At 41.8% G+C, this 21,139-nt stretch overlaps 1 protein-coding gene across 5 annotated transcripts in view; it reads right to left on the minus strand.

The window, feature by feature from the left end:
• The window catches only part of rxraa (retinoid X receptor, alpha a), a 233,791-nt gene that overhangs the window by 102,966 nt on the left and 109,686 nt on the right, over nucleotides 1-21,139 (minus strand). The gene's annotated exons all lie outside the window — the stretch shown is intronic.

Consider the following 21,139-nt stretch of genomic DNA (forward strand, 5'->3'; position numbering starts at 1 on the left):
GTGTTAGAGACTGAAGCAAGGTTTTAAAAATATGAAATAAGGTTATCACACTGTTACATAAACTTCTGTCCGTAAACATATTTAAAGAAAATAACCGAGAAAATTACATAGATTATTTTTCCCCCCAAACTTAATATCTGAGGTAGTTTAAGAAAAGCAAAAGGCCGAAGTAATCCTAGAGTCATTAGCACAAACTTGAGAAGATCCAGGAAATCTCTGGCTACGAATCTCAACTTGCTCTTTGGCTCCTTATGAATGTAAAATTATGCAATGCATCTAAAAAAAGGAGCTGAGCCTTTAAAGTCAGCAGTAAAATAATTACTCTTGAATGGGCCAATCCTGCAAAAAGGTTCTTGATAACAGACCTTCATTCATTTCTTTTCTGTCCGACCTTCAAAAACTCGACAGGAGTGATTATAATAATCAATCTTGTATAATCATTTCTTTTAGATTACCATTCAAGAGGGGAAATAGACTTCCTCCTCCATGATAATGTAGGTGTAGGATAATGTAGTAATTGCACACAGAACAAAAAGCAACAATTTATTTTTTCCACAAAGCCTTGACATTGAAATCTCCAACACCCAGGCTCCATCATTAATTGGTATTTGCAGAGAGATGAATAGGCTGGACCAGCCTATAAACCACGTGTTATGTGACAACAGCTTGTATGTACTGTATAGAAATATTAAATGTGTAAAATCACCCACATGTGGAGTGTACAATGCTCACTGGTAGAGTGAGACAGCTGAGGCCAAGGCTTGTTATGGGTCACAGTATTATTACAAAGCCTGAGTGATCTCTTGTGCTTTTCAGGAATGGATACATGCCACGCATTCCAAGAGGCGACCAAATCTTTACACCTGGGACTGTGCCAAGCAGGCTGCAGCTGCTCCTACAGGGACATCCATTCAGCTATGTACCTAACATCTAGCCTGTTCTCAGATCCAAAAGGCCATACTTTGCAAAGCACAAACAAATTTACCACTTTCTTTTCTTTTAATGTGCATATGTGACAGCAATATTTAGCTGAAGATAATTTGCCTGGCTCTTTTCATCTTTCTGCAAGGTATATTTTAAAGTGAAGCTGGATGTGGCAAATGGCATCACAAGTCCCAAACACACAAAGGTGAGGAAGTACTCTTAAATATGCACACGATGTTTAACATGCAGACTGGCTGGACTGGAGAAGGTCTCCTCTCCTCGGATTCAAGAAAAGAACATTCCTTCAAATTGCCAGGAAATTGATCAAGTATTAAAAGAAGAAATGTGATGTCTGAGTCAGATGTCTACATTTATGAAAAAAGGGACAGCTTTTCAGATTAGAGCACTTTTTTGAGGGTGACTAAGCAACTTACGTCTTGGGATACAGTTCAGGGTTTCCCGCAGGACTTCGCAGCTTAGGCGGCCGCCTACACAACACACGCCTACCGCCTTAACTACATTGTCAAAAATAAATAAAATCGCCATTTCACCCTCGCGTGTGTCGTTTGTGGGAGAATGTCAACAAATGTGCGGGCAGCTGGGGCATGGCCGGGCAGAGACGGGGTGAGTGGACTTACCGGAGCGGTGGCATATGGCAGGCAGAGAGCAATATATGTATCTCTGTCCTGTTCTTCACATCAGTGAGGCTTTCTTCTCTTGTTTCAACAAAGTGACTACATGACAAAGTGACTGGAACTATCCATCACCTCTCGCGCGTGGACACAGCCGTTCAATCATTACACGCTATTACGGTTATATTACGCTATAAACACTACACAGTGAAATTACCTGATCGGTTTTTATTTCACGCATACTATGGGCTTTGAGTGAGTGAAGCTATGGGCTGAGCCCTGTTATCTCAGCGCTGTTTGTTTTGGAGTCGAGTTGTCAGGCGAAGTGGAAGAGAGCGTGTCACGGAGGATAATGGGAGCCATGCGAGTAACACTGTTCTAGCACGTTTAAATAGTTTACTGAGCTTAAAATTGCACATTGCAACTGTTATTTTGAAAAGCTGGTTATTTATTAATTATATATTATTTAAATTGAATATTTAGCAGCTAAGCCCACTCTACCACCTTAACTAACGAATTTTCTGCGGGAAACCCTGCAGTTTGAGCACTTATTTTCCCTGTTAGAATATGTGAATTGTCAGTGGGTTATCCATATGTATTAGGATTCCCACTACACAAACAATATAAAATAAAAGAGGGCAATAAGAAGTTGGTCTACGCTATCAAACACCAGAGCAAAGTCTGACAAAGGCCCACATGTCATGATGGAATGTGCGACACATAATTGGATCATCTTTGGATCTTCATACCTATCACGTTTGTGTTTTACTCACCTCCAAGTTACAATAGGATTCAAGACGAAAGCAGCACAACAAAAGCTGTACTGGCACTAAACCAACAACAACAACAACAACAGTATCCATCTTTAATTGCATCGCAGTATTTTCAGAATCAAGTTATTGAATATGTATTGTGTACTGTGCCTTCAGAGTCGCTAAACGCCTGTACAAAGGCGCGAAGAAAAGAAAACCCAAAGACGAAAATATCTAGGAGACCCGTCGCAATGCGGCTTAATGAAAGCGGAAATAAAAGCTGCATGCAAAAGGTAAAATCTGACCTGCTCGATATTCATCAGCTGACATTTCATTTATGCAGAAATGGTTCTGCATAACTGTCTTGTGGGTAAAAACACTTAAAAGCCAAGGAGGACAGATGACTCCCATCTTCAGTAATCAAAACATTATTCTGTCACCTCCTCCGGACCATGACCATAGACATGACAGATATCTTTATTTGTCCAAATTGGTTTGTCTTCAGTACATAATCAAGGACAGAGTTATTGGGTATCTGGTTAGAGATAATAATACAGCAGGAGGAAGAAAAAAAACAAACCCTTGGATCAGTCATAAAAAAAAGGAACAGAAATACAGACAGAGAGGGAAAAGAAGTGTGTGGTGGGGGCAGACGAGAGTGAAAGAGTGATGGAGGAAGAAGAAGAGGAGAGCAGGGGAGACTGTGGGAGAAAGCGAGAGCGAGAAAGAACGAAAGGGAGAAAAAGAGGAGAGACGGGCAGAGAGAGGCAGACAGAACTAGGTCAAGTCACATGACTGGGATCGACTGCAGGCAGGATTAAATATCCTACAGCATGTGGTCATTTACACAACAAATGTACTTCTCATTTTATAAATTATTTCCCTTTCACGGTGGGGGATGAGGCTCAGTGATGCTACGCTGCGTTCTGGTTGGGAGCAAAGCTTTTCAGTGAGCACAAAAACGGAGCAGTAAAGACTGGAGCGAGCCGTTCCCTCTGAGACGGGAAACAAAAGCCGGAGCCCGAGATAGCATGAAAACGATCATAACAGGAGGGACCGCCGTTCCAGAATATGAGATAGCTCCATTGTGACAGGCTAATGGCTGTATCATACACTGTCCATTATCCTCAGTGAAAGAGAAGGACAAGGAAATGTTACAAAAACAAAGATGTCACATGCTCTAACTTCTTACAAAGGGACAGCAAAAGTGTGTTGTGAAGTCGGGACAGTAGGGCTGCAGGACTACATTTTCTGATATTGGTCTCACGATATGTCAGATGTCACAAATTAAGTAAATTAATGTTTAATGCAATGAACGGACGGCTGCTATGCATCATGTGAGACAACGGTCGTCAAATGTGGAATTATTCATTTGGACTATTTTGTAAGAGGATAACAGTATTCCACTTAAACTATGGTGATTTTGAGGCAGTTTTTCTTTAGATTTCAAAACCTCCAAGGATTTTTCTTTAAGCTCTATGTGAAAATATGGCACCAGCCGAGATTCGCAACAGTGGTCTGTTGCACTTTTGATGACATAAGACAGTAAATAACTTTCCTGCCAAGTGCTTGCAAATGACAGTGGATCAAGAAGCACACACAAAGAGGTCACCACATTGCTTCAATCACTTCATTTTTCGGTGTAAACAAAAACATGTTTGTGCAGTAATACAATTTTGTGCTAGTCCACCTATCCTGTACCAGAGTCAACTGCAACACTCGTCAAATCTCAGAGTTCATATTTGACTTTCCGTTAGTTTAAAAAGATGAAATGGGTGAGGCTTTCAAAATGGTAAAAACTGGCTTAGAATGAGTTCAATGGTGACTGACTGCACTCTTATTGTGACTCAAAGTCTGTCTGAGTGGAATATCAAATGTGTGACTGAGATGCATGCAGCATAATGCAGGGTGACATGTCATGAGATGCAAAATGCCACTGGTCCCCCCCCCCACCCTGCCTGTCCTGTTCCATCCAGAGAGGAAACTATAGCTGCCAATCACGCAGAAGACTACAGGCTAAACTAGTCATGAGCTCAGTCAATCCACTGGAGCCCAGCATGAGGAATATCAATCATTCATTCACGTCTCTGGTCAGACTGTGTGTGTGTGTGTGTGTGTGTGTGTGTGTGTGTGTGTGTGTGTGTGTGTGTGTGTGTGTGTGTGTGTGTGTGTGTGTGTGTGTGTGTGTGCGCTGGGCACTGGGGTAGCTAGAGTTGTAACAATTCCAAATTTTGCTGCACAATTAATTCTCAGAAATACTTGCGATTAACAATATAATTGTCTCTTTTAGTCAAATTTAAAAAATATTTATTTATGTATTACTTTTTCAAACAAATTAGTTTTTTTTCCCAGGATACATCTTTTGGTTTTATCTTAAGTTATGTGACCCAAATAATGTTACAACACAAATACACAGCCTATGAAGTAAACCACTGAAATTAAGTCCTTGAGATTTTCAAAAGCCACAATTTTCAAAAAGGTAAAATCCTTCCAGGTTACAAAAAATGTCATTTCAAAACATTTAATAGTCTGACCGTACAATATCTTTCCCAATAACATAATTTCCTTAAATATATCTGGAAAACATTACCTTTTTTTTTTAACCTAGCTGCTTTTCAAGGGAATTTTGTCACTGGAATGTTTCCACAGGTATACCACTACCACAAATGTAAGATTTATGACCATTTTCTTGCCTCAAATGTAAACAATCATTTCACTTGATATTTATTAGAGGCATTTATGAGGTAAAATTACTGAGTAAATTATTTGGCTAACATTAGAAGATGTATTTGAAGTTTTAATGTGTGGACCAGGAGTGAGAGTACAAGCCCCCGGGTGCATACAAACCAAATAACTACAGCAATAAAAATCGGGTTTATTTTGATACTGTAGCGAGGGTCCAGGTCCAGAGGTGAGGCACCTATTGAGGGCTTGCTGCGTACTCCTTCTGCTGAAATGTCAACCATGACATCACCGCATGTCTACCTGCCAGATGCCGCGAGACGCAATGAGCCAGCGAAGCATGAGACCTCTCCAAAAATACTGAATCTGCCTTCCAGGGCAAAAACTCTTATCTCAAATAACAATTACAGACCAAGAGAGACAGACCGTCAGATCGCTTTAGAGCTGAGCAACGGTGCATCCGCTCAAAAAAAGGTCGGGTCTAAAACAGCAAAGTTCATTTGGATCAAGGGACAGGCAAGAGGACGAGCCAGAGCAAGGTCATTCTGCAGAGCTGCGCAGAGATGTCCGCGCACACGACGCCCTAGAGGCACAGGGGAAATGCTTCGCAGTGCAGCACGGTGGAAAGGTCGAATGTATTACACGGCCCTCTGGCTCTCAAATCCACGTTTTAAAGAAAGAAAGACCCCGACTGTCATAATCTGATATTAGTGCAAAGCCTGGTGGTCAAATACCGCTTTCTAAGAATGCCAATATTAATATACCTGCATGCATTTGGATTGAACCGTGTACCTGTCCATTTTTGTGTTTGTATGTGTATCTACTAAGGGGCTGACACAGTGTATTAATAAATCAGTTGACAGACAGAAAATGAATCAACAAGGGCGCCCGGATAGCTCAGTTGGTAGAGTGGGCGCCCATATATAAAGATGTACTCCTCGACGCAGCGGGCCTGGGTTTGACTCCGACCTGTGGCCCTTTGCTGCACGTCATTCCCCCCCTCTCTCCCCTTTCATGTCTTCAGCTGTCCTGTCAATAAAGGCCTAAAAATGCCCAAAAAGTGTTTAAGTAATTTAGCAAGAAAAGAGTGAATATATCCTGGTTCAAGCTTGTCAGATATAAGTATTTACCAATTTTCAGTTTTCTATCATGTAAACCAGTGAATATTTTGGGGTTTTGGACTAACGGTCGGACACAACAAGATGTTTGAAGACATCTCCTTGGGCTCTTGAAAACTATAATGACCGTTTTCTGCTATTTTCTGCAGCCCCAGTATACTCTAATTTCTTATCGTGTGTATGTTTTAGTTGAAAGGTTTCTTGAATGTGAAGAATGATCATTTTCAGTGCTTACGGTTTTCTTTTCTTTTTTAGAGGAGTAGATTTGGTTTATACTCCCCCCCACACACACTTAAAAGTTGCTGTGCTCCCTCCTGTACGAAGACACTTGCCACCATCACCTACAGTAATAAATATCAGCACAAAGGACCCTTTGCTGCATGCCATCCCCTCTCTCTCCCCCCTGCCTTATCTGTCTCTCTCCAAGCTAGCACTGTCCAATAAATCAGAAATGTCAAAGTAATATCTTAATATCAGCACAGTGAAAGAGAAAATATGGAAAGAAATGCAAGTAAAATGCTAATGGTACACCAGATGAAAATGATTAAACTACAGTGTTTTTTCCTAATAAAGTATTTCTGTTATATAATCCAACTGTCAGCTCTACTTTTGTATTATTTTATCAGCTTTTAATTATATATATATATATATATATATATATATATATATATATATATATATATATATATATATATATATATATATATATATATACACACACACACACACATATATACACACACATATATACACACACATAATTGCTACATGCCAGACTCAATTGATGTGCACACATACTCATACAGTTAAACAGGCTAACCCTGCTCTGTATATGCATCTCAACCCCACACCACCCACACCACACCCCCCACACACACACACACACACACACACACACACACACACACACACACACACACACACACACACACACACACACACACACACACACACACACACACAAACATCAGCATTCCTAGAGAGGAGTCCAACTTATCAGTTCATCCATGCAGAAAGATGTAGGCCAACTGCAGAGCAACATGGGAAAAAAACAAAACAAATCAGCTCTGTGTCCTCATAGAAAGAGAGACGATTGACCAACTGAAACGGCATGTTTGCCTCCTCACTCAGATACAGAGTGAATGACGGAAACTAGACTGGAAACTTGTAAACGGTTGGCATTTCTGCTTGACAAATAATGTTCAATCAATAAGAGAAAAATAAAAAGTTATAGATTCAATACTAACTGCATTGTATTCCTTGGATTGCTCCCCCTTCATCTTTCCCAGTTTCACCTGCTCACTGTCATTCATCCCCTCCATCCATCCTACTACTAACCCTTTCTTCGCCTCCTCCTCCCATCCATCTCAACCCATCCTCCTTAATATCCCTCAGTTTCTCGCTCTGATCACTGCCCTGCTCCTGGCTGTGCGTACTGTAGCTCTCAGGGGGGCCCAGCATCAGTAAGCCCATCAGAGGGAGACCTTGATGCCTCTCTTTTGATCAGCACAGTCGCCACATTAGCATGCTCCTCTGCGCTCTGCTGCTCTCCCCTCTGCTCCAAGTAAGCTACCTGCGTGTCAGCGCCGCCGACCCACCAGGAGCCTCGCCCAGGTGAGACGGAAGGCGCTCCGAGCCTGTATGAACCTTAAAATCGCTAATGAACAACGGGCCCGCTCCGCCACTGATGAGAGATCTCACTGCAGAGACGGTCAAAAGCCTCGCCGTACATCTGTAAAGTACGGTGAGGGCGCCGTAGCTGAACGCAGCGCCGTGCGCTCTGTGGAACCTGACTGATACAAATCTACCGACGGGGTCGATTCAGTACTGAGACTTTCGTATTCCTCTTGGGGCTTTATACCTCAAAGGGAGGCTCACAAACGCACTCTTTGTACATGCTGTTCAGTGACAACAAACTAACACATGAAAAAGCTACATTTCTTTTTAAATCACACAAAGGTAGTCGGTTTGTGTTTAAATCATAATATACAGTGGCTCTTTCATGCTATACCACAAACACGTGTGTCAGTTCTGGTGGAACTGAAACAAAAGAGGTCATTTGTCGGGCTGTGATTTAAAGTTTACTGTCTGAAGAAAGTAGAGGAATTCTTTATTTTGTTGTTTATGAGGGGTGGTGTTTGGCCCAGGCCTGTACTAGGGCTCTTGGTCCACAGCCGGGTGCCCTCTCACTTCTGTGCCACTTAATTAGCCCGGCCACAAAGGGGAGTTGGTCACATGGGCCCAATTTGGCCCGCTATAAAGTCTGCCAGGGTCTCAACATGCATTACTACAGGAGTATTTACGTGCCTGCCTCACTGGGGTAAGAGACTTTGAAGATGCAGAAAACAGGGCAGAGAAGAAGAAGAAGAAGGGAAAAGAAGGTGAAAAAAATAACTGAAATGAAAAAAGGAGGGGACCCTTAAATTCCAGGGAATTTTTCCAGATGTTGCGCAAATATTCTGCTGAGGCAATCCAGATGTGCTCACGCTGTTTATTCCCTCCTTAGTCTCGCTGTTCCAGGGGCTTTTCTTTCTTCCCCTTTTTCTTTCACTCTCTCTTTCTACAACCCCCCCTCCTTCGAGGAGCCCACATCAGTGTTCCCTGATAGAGCCTTTTAAGTGAGGGCTTTAATAGCCCCTAGGGCACCTTAGCATCCACTAGGATCCTGTAATAAACATACACTCATTCTCTACAGCACACATGTGTGTGTGTGTGTGTGTGTGTGTGTGTGTGTGTGTGTGTGTGTGTGTGTGTGTGTGTGTGTGTGTGTGTGTGTGTGTGTGTGTGTGTGTCAGAGAGAGGGAGATTAGGTGCCTTGTTTTATCGCTCTTTGGATCAATTAACTACTAATTCTGTTACTAACAATAGCTGCACTGACGCGTAGGGCTGTGCAATTAATTGAATTTCGATTTTGGCTCTCAACGATCACCAAAATAGTATAATCGAGAAAAAAACTATTATTTGGCCATGTTCTGTTTTGCAAAAACACTCTTATTTTGTCTTGTGTTCTGAATGACACGCGCATGCGCACATCCGCCTCTCCCGAAGCCAGTCAGGGAGGCAAGTCGTGAGCATATCCTCCGCTGGAATTTAAAAACTCAGCGCGAGTAAAGATGGCAGCAGCGTTTGGTGAGCAAAAAAAAGGCAAAACCTACTCAGTTGTCTGGGAACAGCTAACGTTAGCTAACCCTGCGGTAGACGTATTCCCCCGACACGCTGTATTCACTTACTGTTTAAAACTTTGTCCAGCTTAGTGGGGGGGCGGCAACTGCCCAAAAAAAAAAAAAAAAAAAAAAATCCCCCCACTATTTTTTTTTTTTTAAAAATAAAAAAAAAAGATCAGGACGTAATCACTGTAAAATATTGTTAAACTGTACGTACATTATATTATTATTTCCCTTTTTTTTTTTTTTGATATTTTGGCACAATGTTTCGTAATGACAGTAGTAGTGGTCATAGTGAGTGAACATGTGATGTGAGATGCACATTGTGGTATGTCTGTGGAACTGTTCATTAGCTGTGAAACGTTATGTGTGATATCTGTAAAGCTGAACCGACTCACAGTAGTAAAACAGATTTTATTCTGATCCAAAGACTCTTTATGTGAGATAAAAAGGACACTAACAGATTATACCCTGGACACTATCCATTATATCCAAATGTTAATGAGTAATCGTGTTAAATAATCGTGATTTCAATATTGTCCAAAATAATCGTGATTATTATTTTTTCCATAATCGAGCAGCCCTACTGACGCGATGAGAAAAAAGAAAGAACGAAACCATGCACACAGTGAAGCAAGTCCTAAATGAAAACATGCTTCCTGCTTCCTTTTTTGCAAGCTTTCCATCACTTCTCCTCACCTCTCCCACAGAGCGTGACCCAGCCACCACCCCTGACCCTGCCTCTCCCAGACAGCGCTCTGATTCTCAGCTGCTCCGCTCTACACCGCTCCACATACACCACTTCAGCAATCAGTGTGTCGGGTACCCCCACTACTACTGGTTCAGAACATACACGTTTGTATCATCAGCTAATCATGCACGTGGCAGCATACATGTGCAAGCGTGTACACGCTAACACACATATGCAACATGCCCAAGCATACACACATAGCACTTCTGATACTCAAGTACATGCAAACGGGCCTAATCTTGCTCAAACGATTAGTGGATAAAGCATTCGTTTCTTCATCAACATTTATTTTTGATAAATCGAATGATTGTTGGAGTTCTGGATCAAGCAAAAAATACCAGACAACCTGTGGTGATGTGCGGCTTTTCGGGTTTTATGTAAACTGAATATCACGCAAAAGCAACCAATCTGAAGACGTCACCTTGGCCTCTGAGATTGTTTTGTCGGGCTTGCATTTAATAGACTAAATGATAAACTGATTAATAGAAAAAAACAAACACATGAATCAATTAAAAAAAGAAAAAAAGAAGAAGAACCGTTAGCTGCAGGACTAGAGTATGCCAACACAGCGGAGCGCACACAAATCCACAAATTCATAAATCTTCACAGCTGCACATAATCCTGCCAATAACAGTCCTGTCCCGCCAACAACTCAGCGCTCTGATCTGTCCCGTTTAATCTGTAGCCTTCTCCTGTTTCCCATTCTGGGCTGAAACAGAAGAAAGCATCCTTAATGTGACACTTGAACTTGTCAGAGCCGTTTCGCAGGCAACTGTCAGCACTTTGGTATGCAGAACGCTGACGACAAAGACATGACCAGCACCTGCACGCCTGCCTGTCTCTGGCTGTCTTGTAAACCTAGTTGCTCAACTTTCTTTATCTAAATAGCACAAACGGCAGATTTAGATAGAAGGTAGGGTTGCAGCTGCACTGAATTCCTAAATCATGTTGCTGAAGTGTCAAGACTAAATTACACTGTTATGGAACAGTGATACAAAGCAATGTACATAATATAATCCATTTACTGTACATTTTCCATGTAGTGGTGCTCTGTGAAGAAGAAGAAAAAAAAATAAAAATAAATAAAAGATTCTGCATTCTGGTCTTACCATGGTCAAGATGAGTTTATATCTGAACAATTTATTATGTGGTTCATTGTTGTTTAATATTATGTTGCCTCGTTGTTTCGTATTACATGGCTCTACCGTTTGATTTTACTGCACACCCTGTCTGCGTAGCAAATTTCCCTTATGGGGCAATAAAATGTTGAACTCAAATAGATTGAATGTTGTGGGCAGAGGAAGGGAGGGAACAGCCATTTAAGCGCCGTCACTCAGCTAGAAATGAGACCAGACTTTAGTTGCTTACAGTGTTTGGTACAGTATGTTCATCCAACAATATCAAGAGTAAGAGGTTCCTTGTTGCCAGTGTTCTTTTTCCAGATAGAAAGCCCCTCCCTCTCTATTCTTAACACCCTTCCTGCCGTTGAGAACATTCCTAGAACCAGAAGGCCGCAACAAGATGTCGAACCATAGGTCACAAAGCCCTCAAGACTTGTGTGTGGACTTTCTGTGTCTTTCACATGTCTGCCTGTGTGTACATGCGTACATGCGTACAGGTGTGCTGAGGCCAAGGGGCCACAGTCTGGGCGGATGTAGGAACACGCTAGGCCTGCAGGCGTCAACGAGTTGGTTAATCACTCTCTCTACTGCAGGCGGAGGAAAAACCCACAGAGGAAACCTGTTATCTCACATATGTTTTCCTCTAGTTTCTCTCATGCATGGTAATTTTAGAAAATAATGTGAAAGTGACAACTCGTTAAGCCCGTGCGTATTTACGCTTTGTAATCATTTCTGTAATGACCTGTGTCAATGCTTTGTATCTGCGGACGTCCCTCGGTATCCTCCATCTCATCAGTAATCCAGACTGTTTGGAGGCCCCTGCAATGGATCTTGCTTTTATCATAATTGCAGTCGTAGCCTCTAATCTTACAGGCTGCTTTACTTTGCCAAAGTTGAATCTGAATCCTGTCGTTTTATTGAGAGGACGTGAAAGTCAACGATAACTTTCAAATGCACGGTCTTGACAACTTTCTCGAAACAGGATCTGGAAATACTCTAGCTAATTTAACAGCTTCAACTGTCCTCAGTCCATGCAGGCCTTACTAGGACAACGTCCAGTTCCGTTTCAGTTTATTCACAAAACAGTTAAAGTACAGAATATGATATGTGAGATGGGACAGCCTGGTAAGCTATCTGAAGCTTGAGAGTAGGGGCCCAGGCAGTATGAAAATCATATTTAAAATATGTTATTTTGTATATATATGTGCACATTGTCTTGAAAAGAGCACGTGTCGGCCTTTACACATCTTTTATTTTTTTTTTTATTATTTGTTTTTAGAACTGTTGTTTTTGTCACGAGTACTTTCACACAGAACGCAAATTTTACGCGGTGATAAAGTGACAAATAAGGTTGATTTTGTTTTAGCTTTCATACAGCCATTAAAAAGGCATGAACCAATCCCATTGTGCCTATACTTATGAGGATTATAAAACAACACCGAGGCTCCATAGTCTCAACCAAGACGGGAAACTTTACTTCTTTAACTCTTGACAAAGGCAGCACGGAGCAGATCCACCCCTTCCGTTCTTACCTTTCACAATAAAAGTCCTGGACATATACACTGCGTAACTGTTTACTAGAACTGGAACTCAAATTCACTCAGAGCATTTCACTTTGGATTCCCAACCATGATCGGAAAGCACAAGGGGGAAGGCGCTTGGTTTTTTTTTTTTTGTCTTTTCTTTCCATGGCCGAAGTGGATACTCACTCAGGAGCTAACCCCCGTCACTCCACTCAGCAGCCGGAAAACAAGACACGGGACACCTCCGTTGGTCTTGAGGAGCTAAAGCATTTATTTGTGAGCAAACTGCAAACTCAACTGTGCATTCACTTGCTAGCTTTACCGCTAGATTTGCTCCAATCGCTCGCTCTCGCGTCCGCTCACACTGCATCTACTCTCTCTCGTCCTGACCAGCATCCCCAGAAGCAAACTCAAACTGTCCCACTGACATCCTCATATATGCCTGGAACCTGCTGTGGTAGAATAGTTGTGATTAAATGCATTTTCGAGTTGTTTATTCCTGGTGTGAAAGACCTTTTTACAGTAACATTTACAACCTAAAAAACACCTAAGATTAACCAAAGAACCTAAGAACCAACTATCCACACCCCAACTACTAAATGGTCCCATTTATTCCTTCAGTCTCAGCATTGGTTAAATAAGTAAGATTCAATAAATAGAGACACATGGAAAGTGAGAATAACAGTACAATTTAAATGGATTTCTGAGTAGACTAACTAGTTTAGAAGAAAGGAAAAAACTAAAAGGGGACGCACCTCTAAGATAAGGCAAATAGAGGTGCAACGATGAATCGATTGTCAACTATTAAATTAATCACCAGCTATTTTGAGAATCAATTAATCAGTTTGAGGACATTATTATTATTATTATTATTATTATTATTATTATTATTATTATTCCAGCTTCTTAAAAGTGAATATGTTCTAGTTTCTTCTGTCCTCTGTGACAGTAAATGAATATCTTTGACTTTTGGACAAACAAGACATTTGAGGACGTCATCTTAGGCTTTGGGAAACACTGATCCACATTTTTCATCATGTTTTGACATTTTTATAGACCAAACAACTAATCGATTGAGAAAATAATCGATGGCTTAATCGACTATGAAAATAGTTAGTTGCAGCCCTAAAGGCAAATATAAATAACCCTAAAAGCACCCTGCAAAATAACAGAATAAAATTACTTTGATTGTGTAACATTTATGCTGCAATAAGATATTAAGCGATACTGAACAACAACGCAAGTATGGAAACCTGGTGTGCATGAAGCAGGGGGCTTGAAACCTGTACAAATGTATACCGAGCACAGCGGTGACCATGGAAACAGGAACATGATAAAAGGTGGCTACTGTGTAAGTTATTAGTGATGTAATAATTCTCTGCAGTTACAGTTGCCTAGTGTGTTTGTTAATAGCAGCTACATGGGTGACATGGGGACATTCACTGTTTTGACTCAAGAGGTGAAACGCTAAGAGATTCTTATGCCATTATAATATTCCCTCAAATTAAAAGTTGAAACTCTCATCAAATCAATTCTCAAAGCATCTTAGCCAGAGCTCCTGAGGTAAAGAAGTGTTTAAAAGTAGAGAGAAATACTTGTGGAGCTCAGGAGTTTCTTAAGCAGGGAGGAAAATAGCTGCAGGAAGTGGATGAAAGGAAGGGGGAAAGGTTAACAAACTGTGAAGACGAATCGCTTAACGTGATCTCATCACAGCTGGGATTGCACTACTATTTCAACGAATCAACACAATGACGTCATTACATCATTTTACTATTTTACCATCCGCATCCAGATATACACACCTTGCCTTTCATCAGCCAATGTCAACACAATGGATGAAATGCATAAAATAAAGCAGAGGCTTGTTAAAAAAAATTTAGCTTTTGAAAACACTTCAGGGATGTTGATTTTGGGAGCATTACAGGCTTACAGCCCATGATCATGCCAGGTTCATCTGGCCAATACTGACAAATGTGAGCTTGTTATTGGCTTATAGGTATGTTTTTAAATATTATTATCATATCAGCCGGTTGCCTAACAATGTGTGTAGTATAACCTTAGAGAACTGAGTCATTGGCTTTTATTAGCTACTTGTGTTTTCTGCCCACGGGCCACTGTGCCCTATTCTGTCTAAGTCTAGTTTAAATCAAGGCTGTTCCCAAATAACTTATTTTTCTGGGGGTTCAAAGCAAGCATCTCTCTTTCTCTCTGAATATGAAATAACCACATTTCAACTCGGAGTTGTGATTGGTCTCAAATTTGGCAGTATGAGGCAGGAACACTGGGGTCAGATCTCATTTCCATGCCAGTGCAAACCTCTACCTGACTCGGGAAAGAAATGTGGGGGATATCCTGAGCCAGCTTTGAGTGGATTTTGGAAAACTGCTTTTTTTTTTTTTTTTAAAGAAGTCTTCTTTTCTTATATAAATATAAAAAACACTCAAGATTGACTTAACATTCACTATGATGAGAATGACAAACCTTTCATCAACAGGGTAAACCACCAGCATTTGTAGAAACGCTCTCCCTCCCTCTCGCCAAACTGCATTCTAAAAAATGCTTTTTAAAAAAAAAAAAAACATTTCATCACGGGTATTTAAAATGGTAGCTGGCAATTCATCTATCAGCATTCATATAAACAGTCAAGATATGCATTTGTTGGCGTGGAGGTGTAAAGTGTACACAACCTTCAACACACACACACACACACACACACACACACACACACACACACACACACACACACACACACACACACACACACACACACACACACACACACACACACACACACACACACACACACACACACACACACACACACACACACACACACACACACACGAGGTGTTTTGCATGCTGTGGGATTTCCGTGGCCCTGTGCCCAGCAGTGCGTGGAAGCCTCACCCCACGCTGGCATCTGGCAAGGTGACAGACAAACATAACGACGGCGGAGGCAATGGTGGTGGAGGGAGGGAGGGATAAAGGCGTGGGGGGCACACTGGGACACCTCCGCTCATTCTCTGTGACCTCAAAAAGAAACGGAGCAGCGAGAGACCGTCTTAATTACCTCGCTCGGTTTCTGCGGTGGCGGCTAGTGTTTACATGTACATACACACAGACACACGTGGGCTGTTTTCTGTGTGTGTGTGTGTGTGTGTGTGTGTGTGTGTGTGTGTGTGTGTGTGTGTGTGGAAAAGACAGGGGAGAGTACTGTGCATACACCTGAATATACAGTTTTATTAAAACAAACCTCACAGTTGGGAGTCCGTAGTCAAATTCTTTTCCCTTTCTCCGAGGAGTGCAGAAACATCAAACGCATCATTCCAGCTTTTGATCATGTTACACGCTGATGATATCGCAACCAGATCAGTGTAACCGATACATATTATTACAACAACATAACAACATTACAACGATCCACCGTAGTTTGATCGTAGTTACGTGACCCCTCGGAAAACAGAATTCTATTCACTCCTGCTGCATTGTTCTACATGACTACTTTAAGTGGAGTAAATCAATGTATTTTTTTTGTTTGTTTTTTACGGCCGTCGTTCTCATTGGGGCCAATTATAATTAGCGTGGAAGAAAATGTGGGCATAAGGAAATATAATGACATGAAGGAGCATAAGATATCTAGGATTCACTCGATTCGTCATCCCTCTCCAGCGAACACCCATCAAAGCCTATGTGCGCGTAACTTAATTACACAACACATCATAACCGCCAAAGCAGCCGGGACATTTTGCACGCATTACCGCGCTCACAGGAGAAGAGTTGAGAATTGTTTTTATTATTGAAAACATGCCAACTGGAGGTTTGCGGAGGAGAGGAGAAGGTAGTTAGCCTCTGACAGCTACTGTTTTTTTAATTATTCTTTCTTGACAGGGTTTTACATTTTTACAACACAACTACAATATGCTGTGTTCTTACTCATTCTGTTTCTTTCCATCACAGTGGAGATCTCGATCTCTCTCTCTCTCTCTCTCTCTCTCTCTCTCTCTCTCTCTCTCTCTCTCTCTCTCTCTCTCTCTCTCTCTCTCTCTCTCTCTCTCTCTCTCTCTCTCGAAGAGAGTTCTGGCTGGAGTAGGGCAAACCGACCTTCCTCTGAGTGCGAATTACGAGCGTGATCTGGTCAAATCCCCACAGAGACCACGTTTCCACTTCAAAAGAGTGGCTGTACGCACCCTGAATACTGCCAGCCCACAGAAAAAGCCATTCAGACACTTGGAGGACTGGAATTGGCCCAGAGAATAATGGTGCTCAGATGATTCCAACACCGAGTAGTCAAAGTGTTCACACCAACAGCCACGCTTCTGCAAATCCAAACCGTGAGTGTAAATCACTGCTGCAGTGTCACTCTCATCAAGCAAACAATCCCTGGTTCTAGCTTTTTAAATATTTTCCTTTTTTTTTTTTATTATCGTAAACTGAATATTTTGGGGGTTTGGGCATCAGCTATAAAAAGCAATGTGAAGATGTCACCTTGGGCTCTGAGAACTTACGGCCATTTTTCACCATTTTTTTTTAATAGGCTACACTTACCCTAGTCCTTCCTTAGTGGCAGCACCAATTACAATCACCGCAAATCACAAATGATGCAATCAAAACACAAAAGACAACAGGACAGGAAAAAAAGTAAAGGAACAGAAAAGCTAGATAGAAAAGACAAAGAAAGAAAGAAAAACAAAAAAGGACAAACGACAAGCTACTGTCTTTAAACACTTTAAGCAACAGATTGAACGCCAAAGGCAAATTCCTGAAAATGATGGAGCGTATGAGGAGCAAAGGTCAAGGTCTGAGGTGCAAAGTTCAGTGCGAGCCGTTATCAATAAAAGACCTCCTGCGAGCGAGGAGCTCCTTACACAAATAATTAACGAGCCCTTGAGTCATTCCACGATTCGTAGGCTACATCAAAAAAAAGCCTCCCAGCAGTTTCTGATTCATACTATGTTTAGACATAAACTAGTGAGGGCTGCGGAGGAGAGAGGAGAGAGAGATAGAGCATGACAGGCTAAAATATGCCCTGTTTTATCTGAAGCCAACGCTTAATGCTTAATAATGATCAGCAGAGATATTCCAGGAAGAAAAAAAAAAAAAAAAAAAGTCCACACTTCAGCACAGTTTACTGTAATTAAAAGAACACACACTACCGCTGTGTTCATAATTGGAGTGTTTATCTTTTTTTTCTCTCTCTCTGGTACAGTTTTTGGTTTGGCAGGGTTGAGGGGTGGGAAAGTGGAGGGTGGGCACATAGACGGCAAGCACATTTCCTTTGATTTGCTTGAGTAAAAAAAAAAAAAAAAAAAAAGTGAAAAAAGAGAGAGATGTCACTTTAAGCCATTAAAGTCTTGCTATAAAACTCCTCCAATAAAAATGACAGCTGCAGCCCCTTTTCTCAAAAGGGGAGCAAAAGCATCACATCAGGAACACAAAACTGGACGGCCGTAAAAGACAAACTTGGCCAAATGCTTTTGGCAGTGTAATTCCACCAGCCCACTCCCACCACACACACACTATCCCTGTATTACCTTTGTTCCTGAGTTACTGCCAGTAAAGGAATGTCCATCTCTCCCACACACAATCATGAATCTCCCCTTCTCATCAAAGACCATGAACTTCATTGATTGTGTGTGTGTGTGTGTGTGTGTGTGTGTGTGTGTGTGTGTGTGTGTGTGTGTGTGTGTGTGTGTGTGTGTGTGTGTGTGTGTGTGTGTGTGTGTGTGGGGGGGTATCTTATGTTCCCCCCAAACAGAAAGCACCACATTCAGGAAAAACAGCACACACCTCTTTAGCAGGTGGTAAAACAGGCCTTTGGAGTGAGCAGATACTTTTCAATTGTGTTAAATTAAAAAAGGTGCTCCAAGCGATGTCACGTTTTTTAGGCTACAACATTTTCTGCCACATACAGAAAACATCTCACTATCTGCGAGCTGCCTGTCCCCTGAACACACTGTAAAAAAAAATGGGGTCTCTGTAGACAGCCCAGGCTCCACAAACGCCAACAAAAAACAAACTGCGCCAACCTGCACCACCAAACATAACTAACTGTGTTCCAGCCAATAACCGACAAAAAGAATTTGGGGGTGGGTTGGGGGGTTAGTGCGCGGAAAGGGGGAGGGAGGGGATGAGGGAGGGGCGAGCTAGCCTCGTTTTGTTTGACAGTACTTCGAACGTCAACAAGAAGTGACGTCACCCAACTTCGCTTAGAGCACCTTTAATTGTCACCTATCAAAAGACAACATTTTCTATCTTTTATTTCTGTAAATCATAAAGACTTCAGTCAAAAAACATGATTTAATGTGTAAAAGTCTCATGGTTTTATCAAATGTGACTCTCGGTTTTCTAAAAAGTTGAGGATCTCAACTTAAATCAAAAGTTGTTTAGTAGTTTGAAACGGTCTAATCAATTAGAAGGACACTCGGAGAGTGCACACCTCAGTCTCAATGCCCGCCCTATCTCACAATGTTAATGCAGTGTGAATTTTCCTAGTCGGGAACTAATTTTTCGGATTATTCTGACACTGCGTGAATGCAGCACACGCCCTATCGCCCAATGTTAACGAAAGTGAAAAACTCATTTGTGTATCGGCTCCAAAATTCTATGGGTTATCCTTGACCCATGCTACACCCTTCCACCAAGTTACATGGAAATCTGGCCAGGAGTTGTTTTTGTTTTTTCTGGAATCCTGCTGACAGACAAACCAACAAACCAACATGCAGACAAACCGAACCGAAAACATAACCTCGTTGGCGGAGGTAATAATTATAAATAAGGATTCACAATCTGAACAACACACTGTACAACACCCTCTATCCTCAGTCCCCTGATTTGGATAAGGAAACATTCAATAAAATCAATACAACCGGACATGTGCAACATTCAGATGGTCCTCCCTAGGTGCTGACACAAATACAATATTAAATCAATACCTACACATTCAAAACTTACAGGCTTTTCACCTCTCAGTCAAACACTCTGCTTTCCTTTCATAGCCGCACGGTTTATTTCACTGACAGACTGTCACGGCGATCAGCCTCATATTGCTCTGACTAAAGGACACAGTCTCCTTTCAATGTCATCCCTTCAGTCTTTAAAGCTTAATGTCAAATATGGAGGGGTGGGTGGGGGGATGTGATAGTGGGATCAGGCAGCACATCACCATACAGTACCGAGCATATTTTGCCAAAGGGGGAGAGGTGTCGTCATCACAGCCAATAACCGATATATAATGGTATAATGTACTTGCTGTCATTTCAAACACTTGCATGTCAGAATTTCTAATGCAGCACGACAGATAATAACACTGAGTGAGCGGCTAATCGATACGCTCAAGGACTTCGCAGATAGAGGCGTCCTTGAGGGGGTGGGGGCAATTACCAATCAGCACTCAAGTGGACCTTCGAGGGAGCAAGTTTAAATAGAAATGGCGATTTAAGGGCCTACAAATTAGGACTATAGGCGAAGAAAAAGCTGCTGATAAAGCATGTGGTGTGGCTGCGAGGAGATGAGATGACATCCTCCACTGCTGGAAAAGTCTTCCTGCTCTTTTAAACAATTCAATGTTGAGCCTTAAACCAACCACGGAGGCTTTCAGCTAAGACTTGTATATGCTGTCAAGTGTCTGCATGAGCTACTCTGGTGTACATTTAGGCAGACTGAAACTTGAATCACTTTCAGCGTGGTGGACACACAATACGGTGCACCTGTAATAACAGCCCGCCTGTGTGTGTGTGTGTGTGTGTGTGTGTGTGTGTGTGTGTGTGTGTGTGTGTGTGTGTGTGCGTGAGAGAGAGAGACACACACTGGACGGAGTATTTCTGGGAAGCCACATAAAGGGTGTTGTGGCGACAGTGTCAGCCTGTAACAGAAGAAAGCCGCCCGGTGTCTCAGAAGTCCCTGCGAGTCTCCTCGGCACATCCAGGCAGCTCTCTAAACGTGTCAAGGTGTAACACGACGCCCTGATGAAAGAGCTGCAGACACAATAACCGGGCTGGCCTCCAGCTCTGTGCCGTAGCTCTGCTACAGGGGACACGGGGCTGCTCTGTTCACTCAGACAAACTCACAGTAGCAGCTCAGCATTCATAATTTACACTGCTCGTGTGTGACAATGCGTGTTTGGACTGGAAATTTAAAAAAAAAAAACGCAGAAATTTGACCAAAAACTAAAGACTTTGCCTGAGATGAGTTTAGTAATTCATAAAATGTATTCAAATGGTTATTGAAATCTGTCAGTTCATTCAAGCAATAAAACATGAAACATTAAAATGATGACAGCGTGGTAAATGTCCCCTTTGAGTCTTTACTTTCTGGGGAAATGCAGCATGAAAAATGAGAAAAAGTTATCTAAAACTTCCTCCATAATTAAACATACACAAAGTTGCCTAGCAAATTCAGTATCTTCACCCTGTCTTGATTGCATGATCATTTCCATCCACACAAAACAGGCTTCCGTTTAAAGGTCAGAAATGA

This window comes from Perca fluviatilis, chromosome 17 (genome assembly GCF_010015445.1).
Source record: "Perca fluviatilis chromosome 17, GENO_Pfluv_1.0, whole genome shotgun sequence".
Classification (NCBI taxonomy): Eukaryota; Metazoa; Chordata; class Actinopteri; order Perciformes; family Percidae; genus Perca; species Perca fluviatilis.